General features: G+C 41.9%; 1 pseudogene; it reads left to right on the forward strand.

Annotated features, from left to right (window-relative positions):
* LOC117824615 lies at nt 1-967 on the forward strand (annotated as a pseudogene).
* The last annotated feature ends 9,235 nt before the right edge of the window (nt 968-10,202 follow it).

Raw genomic sequence — 10,202 nt, forward strand, 5'->3', positions numbered from 1 at the left:
ATGACTGTCATTGGTAATGTGTTACACCCTTGCTATGTGTCAGATAATACAACTGTTGTATTTAAAATCAATGTTTCAATAACATGCATTTTGTTGTATATTTACCTTGGTTCACTGTCTGTGGTCACAATATGTGGAAACCTTCTTGTTATCATTTCTATCATTTACTTCAAACAGCTGCACTCTCCTACAAACTACCTGATTCTCTCTCTGGCTGTGGCCGTGTGTTGTAGTCTTCCCGTTCAGCATGGCGTTCACAGTCACCTCTTGTTGGTATCATGAGGATTTTTTCTGTAAAATCCGGGGCAGCTTTGATGTAACACTGAGTACAGCTTCCATTTTAAACTTGTGCTTTATTTCTATTGACAGATATTATGCCGTATGTCAGCCCCTGACTTATAAAAGTAAAGTGAATAATAATGTTATCGGGTTGATGATCCTGGTGAGCTGGGGAATCGCTGCCCTGATCGGAGTTGGCATCACAGTAGCAGGTTTCAATCAAGGCAAATGTGAGGGGAGTTGTTTGATGGATGCACTGATATCAACCACCGTAGGTGGAATTTTTTCCTTTTACATCCCCGTCATTATCATGCTTTGTATCTATCTAAAGATTTTTCTAGTTGCACAGAGACAGGCAAACACAATTCAGAACACAACCGGTCAGTCTCTGAAGTCTGGAGCAACTGTTAGTAAGATGGAGAGGAAGGCCACCAGAACCCTGGCTATAGTGATGGGGGTTTTTATCTTATGTTGGACTCCTTACTTTCTCTGTATCATCTTTCAGCCTTTAACAAACGATGACACACCAGTAGCTGTGATTGAAACACTCAACTGGCTTACTTTGTCCAACTCAATGCTCAATCCGTTTATCTATGCTTTGTTTTACAGTTGGTTTAGATCGGCTATTCGGATCATCATTTCTGGGAAGATATTCCAAAGTGATTGTGCAAACACAAAACTCTTTTGATTTGTTTGCAAGTTACGGACTTCAGAGCAGTGAACGGGCTGATTATTTATTATAATCCTTCCTAATTAAAAAACAGACCCAACAAAATAAAAAACATCCCTCTTTTGACCTGCTTACTCCACCCCATACATGGATGCAGAGTCATTTTTCAACCTTAGTTTTTATTTCTGTAACTACAAACTTTTAATTATTTTAACAAACTGAGTTTTAATTACATTTTTTTTAATTAATTTTACTTTCTTTCTTTCTTGATCTTATATTTGAAAAACATTTTATGTTTTCATGCTTATGTTTGTTTAATGTCATATTTTGAATTGGATATTTTCTGACAAGGTATGGCATTATGGAATTAACCTGATAATGAATCTACATTTAGATGTTGGACATACAGGCACCCTGCGGGGGTGTCAGAAGGTATGAGCCAGCTTCGGGATGCGACTCGACAGGGAAAAGATTCAGTCTGTGAGTCTTTATCCTTGGGAAGAAGATGAATAGATGATTAAAGGTTCATTACAGTTCAGACGAGATCAGTTGGGATTCTGTGTCCAGCAGAGAGAGAGAGACTTTTTAGGTGAAGGTTTTATGAGCATAGCGGGTCAAGTGAGGACATTGAGATATGCTGTATGGGTGACACCATCGTTCATTAATGCGTATAAAATATGTAATATATATAATATGTAATGAATATATATGTAATGTATGTGTATAAATCGTATCTGCTTTGGCAACAACATGTCTTTGTTCATGCCAATAAAGCATATTGAATTAAATTGAATTGAGAGAGAGTAGATCAGACATAACTGGCTGCATATGAAATTTAAATGTTTGAAGTGTTAGTTGTATGTTTTTGTTGATTGTTACTGTTCTGTTTTTGGTTTTTTTTAACTCTGTTAAACACTTTGAATTGCACTTTGTATGAATGGTGATTTACAAATAAACTTGCCTTGCCTTGTTGCTTTGAATGTGGAAATGTAATTAAATATTGCAATCACAGGATGTTTAAACAAAATCCCTGCATATACATTAGTATGCCCCCTTTAACAAAGATGAACATGTTTTTAATGTCAACACAATAACACATGCAGATAAGGCTGAAAGCTGGATTGTGTTATAGATTAAAAATCCTCATCTAAAGTCAAACAGGGGGCCAGAGAACAAACATTAGATCACCAGGATAGTTTCACTGGTGGCTCATGCTTGATCTTGTACCAGCAATAAGAAAGACATTATATCATAACACTACAAACCAATTATAAAGTTTGTCCAAAGAATAAACAATTATTACAATGAAATATAAAAAGGTGAATTTGTGTTTTTAAAACGTATTCTTGTCTGAGATCATTTTGGTGATTTATGGTTGAATTCATTTATTTGCAGTGTTGTAACGTGTTACTGAGTAATGAATCACTGTAACTACATTTTGTGATAATACCATAATGCCCTTAAAAAACAGAGTGACAAGTACTGAGTCCTTTTAAATGACTAAGTCAAACAGCAGTAATAATCCCCCAAAAAATCCTCTTCTGACTGATAGTTATTGACCTATAAACAAGTTGTATAGAAGCGCCCTCATATTTTTAAATAGTCTTTTCTTTTTATAACGTTAAAGAGATGCATTTTGTTTTTCAAAGCTCCAGATTGAGAGTTACTCATGTCATCTTACTCTCTGCTCTAACATATAGTCATCTGAAAAAGCAGCCTACAGTCGAGTGCTTTTATTTTGCTTACAATTTCCACACATATTCTTACTCATATCATTTCAGTGCCCCATTGTAACCAGGCACACAGGGATAATGTATGGTTAGCAGACGTAGTTATGGGAAGTACAATCCCATAACTAACTAATTCTGACAGTCGGGTCAAGTAGCGGAGGGGCCCATTAATTGGAATAATGAAGTCTTCAGTGAGTGATCATCAATGACTTCAGAGTGCTATTAATCCTTTAAAGAAATCATCTCTTTATTTTTAATGTTTAGCTTTATCGTCCAGCCAGCTGTTGCAACATCTCATTCATCCCCGACTTAATAAACATCATGCATGTATGATTTCTCTCTCTCTGCTTTATTTACTTCCACGTCGTTTACTTCAATCTGTCCTACAACTCTCTATACATCACGTCGTTTGTTTCCCTCTACCCCTCCTCTTCTTTTCTCTCTGTCCTCCCACTCCTGCTTTTTCTTTACTCTTACATACTTCCTCTCTGTCCTCTCTACTCTTGATTCCCTCCTTTCTCTGTTGCATCAATTTGAATGTTTATACCTAAAAAGACTTGGGACAGCAGGAATCTGGAGGGACATTAGGCCATGTTGCATGACATAAAACATATCTGCTAGCATATGAGGCACTGTCAGACAGCAGCTAACGTTATTACTCCGGCTAAAGAACATTCACACTCACTCAAATGTGTCCAAGATGTTTGTTTATATCCCTGACTTAAAAATCAAACACTATCAGGTGGTTAGATTAGCTGAAATGGGGTTAAAAAGTGATGTTAGCTGTTGCCAAATGTGTTCCTGCAGAGTTGTATTATAACTGTCTATTCTTGACTACTATCAGAAACTATCCACATATTTTATCATGTCCTGTAAGCATGCAACGCAAAGCACTGTTTCCTGCAGTGTCCTGCAGAGCGATGCAAAGTAACACAATGCAATGCACACGATGACGCGACCTTAAGGGGCTTAAGCATCCATTATTATGCAAATGTATGCAGAACTCTTGGCTATACTATCTACAACACCAATGAATTACAAAAAAAAATCCACCCTCATTTTAAACCAGACTGTAAACATGTTTGATTCTGAGGTAAATGGCATTTTAACATGGGTGTCAATGGGGATTCATGGCTTGTGGAGACAACCTCAAGTGGACACTGGAGGAACTGCAGCTTTTTGCATTTCTGCATGACTTCATGCTCCCCATATTTTGCTGTTTGGGGCCGAGTTTGTGCAAAAAACTATAAATAATAAATGTGCATGGCCACTGTGTTTTGAATCAAAACACTGATGTGTCCTCTGGTTGAGAGGGAATGGCTTTGATCTTATTCTGGAACGCAGCGTCACAAAGTTGGACCGTGACATCTATGACATCAGGCTTACTGCAGACTATAAACCAAAGGTCTCAACCAGATCTTCATCACCACTTCAAGTAGTCTAACTACCAGTCGGTACTTTGCAAAGCCTTCAGAGCATTCACAAACCTATCCACTTAACTCTTACATCCAGACGCTTCTAGTTAATCTAAAGCAATGGACAGAAGAAATAGAAACCAGAGGAGGTGGAGAAACATGGAGACAGCGAACAGCAACGTGAGAGACCACGGCTGGCAGCCTGAGTCCTCCGTGAAGGAGGACGAACTGTCTCAGCTGAAGGCAGAAAACGCTCGCCTGAAAGAGCAGCTTGAGGAAGCTCATCATCTGCATTACCTACGACACGTCGCTGCAGAGAAACAAGCAGGAGAGATGAAGATCCAGCTGGATCAGGCTCACTTTGACCTGCAAAATGCAAAAAACAAAGCTGCAGCCTCTGAACTGAAGCGAACCATGATGAGGCAGAGACTCATGAGGCAAAGCACTACTGCCGCTCATGTTTCCACAGCAGACCAGGTCACCCAGAGCCAGGAGAAAGACACATCAGAGCTGATTGTGCAGCTGCAGGCGGCTCATGAAGACCTGCAGAAATACACTGAAAAGCTTCAGGCCAACGAGGACAGTGACGAAGACGCTGAGGAAGAGCAGCGGGACAAAGTCAAGGCACTGAAAGCTGGCATCTTCAATCTCGGAGAGAAGCTCCAGCAGGACCAAGCTGCCTTACTAAAGAGAGCGACCAAGCTTGTTCCCTGCACTGAGGGCCAGAAGAACCTGTCAGAGGAGGTGGAAAATATAAACGTGCACCTCCAGAAGCTCCAGATGGATGTCCTGATGCAAGCCCTGAGTCTGAAGACCCCTGGAAAGGAGAAAGCAGCTCCTAATAAGTACCTGTGGGTAAGGACTCACAAGGACCAGGAGCAGCAGACTGATCAGCTGCAGGAGACCACAGAGACTCTCACTGTGGAGCAAGATCTGCAAAAGGTGAAAGAAGAAGCTGCGGAGGAGATGAAAAACATGCAGACTGCCTTCACCACTCAGCTCCAAGACCTCCAGAAGTTCAACAATGAAATCATGGCTTCTGAGAGGGAAGCATTGGACCAGCTGAAGCTCCAGCAGGAGCAGTGGAAGGAGGAGAGGAGCTCCTTTCAGAACACCATCCAGCTCCTCCTCACTACCCAGAAGAAGAAAAATGAGGAGTGGACGGAGACAGAGAAGGAGATGGTCGCCAGAATGGATGAGCTCGACAGCAGGATGGCAGAAATGACTGCTAAGAAAAAGAAGAGGAAGAAAAGCTGGCTTAAGAGACTCTTCATGTGCTCCAGCTCTGAAGACACCATCTCTGAGTCACACTAAGAACATCTGAATGTGCAAAACAAAAATAAAAATACATGCATCTTATGTTTTATGTCTGTTGAGGTTCATAAGTGTCATTTTAAGGTCAATACAACATTTTTAAGGTGTGGTTACTTTCTCCTCTGTCAGGACATGCACGTGAAAACATCTTTAAAATGTTTTCACCTCTTAAGCCCAAGATCCACAGGATGCGTCGCGTTACGTTACGGCTGCGCCGCGCACGTCGCAGCAAATAGGTTCCCATTCAAGTCAATGCTCTAGAGTCCACAGGGCGCGCTGCGGCGCGTCTCAGCTCCGTCTCTGGAGCGTTCCGCCGCGCCGCTCTGCCAGAGATACGCGGGGAGTCTATTTTCGCCGCTCCCCGCGCCCAGCACGCGTCAATCGACACAGAAATGATCGAACTATCCCGGAAGTCAGGCACGAGGATCGTATGCAACATCCGCTCACTTTCAAAATAAACACCATGTGCAAACACAAGATCGTAAATTTCACCACTTCTTCAACATTACGTCATAACCTGTGGCATCGGGCCAGACGTCAGTCTCAAAAGATATCCGACACCATGGACGAGGAAAAGTTTATACTGTGTTGTTCTCGCGCGTTTTGGAGTTCTCGAGGGATCTTGAGTTTCCTGCTCCGGAGTGCGCGCCGCTCCAAACACGCATCCTATGGACCAGGGCGAAAGCCCCGGGACGGAGCAGAGCCGTGTCGCAGCCGTAACGCGGCGCACACGCATCCTGTGGATTCCCCGAGTTAGTTCGTCCTCACTGAGTCACATTTCAACATTTTATGAATATTTATTTTATTTGTATTTGTTTGTGAAGCACTCTGAAAGTTTGTGACATGAATAAAAGAAACCATTACCACTTCTTCTATCAATATTAAAACCAGCGTTATTAACTTCAGAGGTTTGTTTGGTGTCTCCCGTCTGAAGAGTGCATTTTTAAAAGTCACTTTTTTATCACATTTAGAGGAGTATTTGTGATCTTCTTCACATTTCATTTTGTTGTGAGAAATACATTAAGTTAAAATCACTGTTAAATCCAAATGCTAAATCTAAATCTAAATGTTAAATCTAAATATAAATATTAAATCTAAATCTAAATGTTAAATGTTAAATCTAAATCTAAATGTTAAATGTAAATATAAGGAATGGACCAAAATACCAGCTACAGTGTGTGCAAACCTGGTGAAGACTTACAGGAAACGTTTGACCTCTGTCATTGCCAACAAAGGTTATGTTACAAAGTATTGAGTTGAACTTTTGTTATTGACCAAATACTTATTTTCCACCATCATTTACAAATAAATTCTTTAAAAATCCTACAATGTGATTTCCTGGATTTTTTTTCTTATATTGTCTCTCATAGTTGAAGTGTACCTCTGATGAAAATTACCTCTCTCATCTTTCTAAGTGGGAGAACTTGCAAAATCAGTGGCTGACTAAATACTTTTTTGCCCCACTGTACCTGTTAAAAGGTAGTTTTCCTTACCAATTGTGGGACCTATAATAATGTCATTCATGATGTGGACACTGACACCCCCCCACTCTAATGTTTATTTTCGTTATTTTGTTATTGAATACATAATTTTTCTAATTAATAATTGTGCAGTAGTCAGGTACACAGGCATTTGTGTGTTATCCCTATGTGTAATGTGTAATAAGGAGGAGCAAAGCTCAAGCTGGCAGTTTGGGGCAGCTTTGGAGCAGTTTTGGGTCTTTTGGGGATGCGCAGGTGCACATGCGCAGTAGAGAGAGAGGACCGAAATGTTTATGCTGTACTCAGCTGCGCTACGCTGTTGTACTGGTACCTGTTGTATAATTCCTGGAAGTGAGTAAACTACAAAAAACAACCCATGCACGCCTGGAAAATCACTTTTTTGTGTCCAAGTGTGTAACAAATACTGGAGGCACCGCTGGGATGATTAACGTCGTGTCAAGTGTGACGAGAACGCGGACAGAGAGCTTGGAGTGATGACGACGGGAGCGCGCAGCCACGGGGGCGCGGCCACCTCGGACGTGCAGGATCTGGAGGAGCTTGCAGATGCTGTGTCACAGAGACTATGGCTGCTGCAGCCGGATCAGCTCAGAGGTATGTGTCTTGGCCAAGATCTCAAGTGGAACTGCCACAACAAGACGAGCGTTAATCAAACTAATCACAGAATTCATAGACAATGTTATCAATACAGAAGAGTTTGAAGTTGCATTATTTTTTCTGACCACCATTTTGAAATCAGTGGATCAGATTAAAGAAAATGTTGAAAACACTGAAACTGAGGAAAATTCAAGCACAGAACAAGACATTCAGGAAACAACTAAAGATGTGAGTTTAGCAGAGAAGTACTCGACAGCTACAGCAAGACAGTCAGGCCCTGCAGGATGAAGTGAGGAGGCTGAGTGACAGAATGAACAGTGCATCATTGAGTCAAACGTCAGCTCCACAAAGTGTGCAACCTGCAGCTGTGAACAGACTCCAGAAGTCACAATAAGGAGAGATTTTAAGATTTGTGGTCAGATAGGGGAGAAGGGGCAGAAGGACCGACTCTCGTACACAAACCTTATGCACCAGATTGACAAAGGCCTAATTAAAGGACACAGCGAGGCTGAAGTCATGGAGGCGGTGATCAAGTCAATCAGTCCAGGTTTGAGCATTCGAGATATGCTGGAGATCAAAAGTGACCTCACCCTTCCCCAGCTAAAGACCATATTAAAGGGACATTTCAAAGAGGACAGTTCAACAGACCTGTACCACAGACTGGTTAACATGACACAAGACAGTCGTGAGTCACCTCAAAACTTCCTCTTTAGAGCCATTGAGTTAAAAGAGAGACTGTTACTCGCTTCAAGAGAAGTAGGGTCAGAAGAACAGTATAGTCCTGAGCTTATCCAGAAGAAGTTCTTAAGGTCAGTTAGTACTGGACTGTTAAGTGACCACATTAAGTTTCAACTTAAACCTTTTCTTGATGACCAGAGAGTGACAGATGACGTACTCATTGACAAGATGAATGAAGCAGCTAGTGTTGAGTCAGAAAGACAGTCTAAGCAGAGAAAGAACACCAGTAGCAAAGTGCCAAAAGTAAATGAGCTACAAACAGAGATGCAAACTGGTCTGCAGGGTCAGGGTGTAGCTGAGGCCAGGGTTGGGGTTCAAGAGCAGTCAGCTGAAGTTGTGAAGCCTAAGAGTCGCAAAGCACCTGTTGCAGCTAGTCAGAGACACTCTGAGCTTTATGAAACAGTCAGGTTGCTAAGAGAAGAAATGGCTGAAATTAAGAAAAGCTTGACTAACTCCCAGGGACCCACCCGCCAAGCTAGATCAAGTTTTAAGAGAGGATGTAAAGGATGCAGAGACCAGGGAACAGGTGACCAGTGTGAGCACTGTTTCAAGTGTGGACTTTTAGAGTACCTGCTGAGTCCACCTCTCCTAGGATTCCCTGATTTTGAGGAACCGTTTGTTTTGCACTGTGATGCCTCACAGGAGGGACTTGGTGCAGTACTGTACCAGAGACAACAAGGCAGGTTGGTTGTTATCGGTTATGGCTCAAGAACACTAACCGCTCCAGAAAAGAACTACCACCTCCATTCTGGAAAATTAGAGTTCTTAGCAATGAAATTGGCAATCTGTGAAAGATTTTGAGAGTACCTGTATTACACACCTTCATTCACTGTCCACACCGATAATAATCCTCTAACCTATGTTCTGACCACAGCGAAGCTGAATGCCACAACTCACAGGTGGATTGCTGAATTAGCAGACTTCAACTTCTCCATCAAGTACAGGCCGGGGAAAGTTAACGGAGATGCTGATGGCTTGTCACGTATGCCGCTGAATATGGAGCAGTACATGAAAACCTGCTCACAGGAAATGGAGCCAGAGGTAATTACAACAGTTACACAGACACTCCAACTTGAATCCCGTGAACATGAGCCCTGGATGTGTCCAGTCACAATTAAGGCGGCATGTACTGATGTAGAGCGTGAAAGAGTAGCATCCCCAGTTAAAGAGATCACCATTGAAACACTCAAAAAAGCACAAGAGGATGATTCCATCATTGGAAAGGCGAGAGAGTATGTCATTAAAGGACATTGGCCTAATCTGAGAGAAAGAGACAGGCATGATGACATCTCTGCTCTCATAAGAGAGAAAAACAAACTGTATGTTAACAAAGATGGCATCCTGTACAGAAAGTCAGTGACCCGAGATCAACTAGTGTTACCAAAAGCATTCCATCAACTTATCTACAAGGAGTTACATGAGGAGATGGGACACCTCGGAGTAGAGCGAACACTAAGCCTGATCCGTGATCGATTCTATTGGCCTCATATGCAACGAGATGTGGACCATTATGTGACCAAAGTGTGTAGCTGTTTGAAACGAAAACGCCCAAACAAGCCAACCAGAGCCCCACTGGTCAATGTAGTGACCACTTACCCGTTTGAAATGGTCTCAATCGACTACTTGCATCTGGAGAGCTGCAAAGGAGGATATGAGTATATCCTGGTTTTAGTTGACCATTTCACTCGCTTTGCTCAGGCATATGCATGCACCAACAAGTCAGCAAAGACAGCAGCTGAAAAGATCTTTGGAGACTTTGTACTCAAGTTTGGATTTCCTTCAAAGCTGCATCATGATCAAGGCAGAGAGTTCGAGAATAAGCTGTTCTCCAAGCTTGAAGAGTACAGTGGCATTCAAGGCTCCCACACAACACCTTACCATGCAGCAGGAAACGGTCAGGCTGAAAGATTTAACAGAACTCTGCTGTCCATGCTAAGAAACTTGACACAGGAAGCCAAAG

Source organism: Notolabrus celidotus, chromosome 13 (genome assembly GCF_009762535.1).
Source record: "Notolabrus celidotus isolate fNotCel1 chromosome 13, fNotCel1.pri, whole genome shotgun sequence".
Taxonomy (NCBI): Eukaryota; Metazoa; Chordata; class Actinopteri; order Labriformes; family Labridae; genus Notolabrus; species Notolabrus celidotus.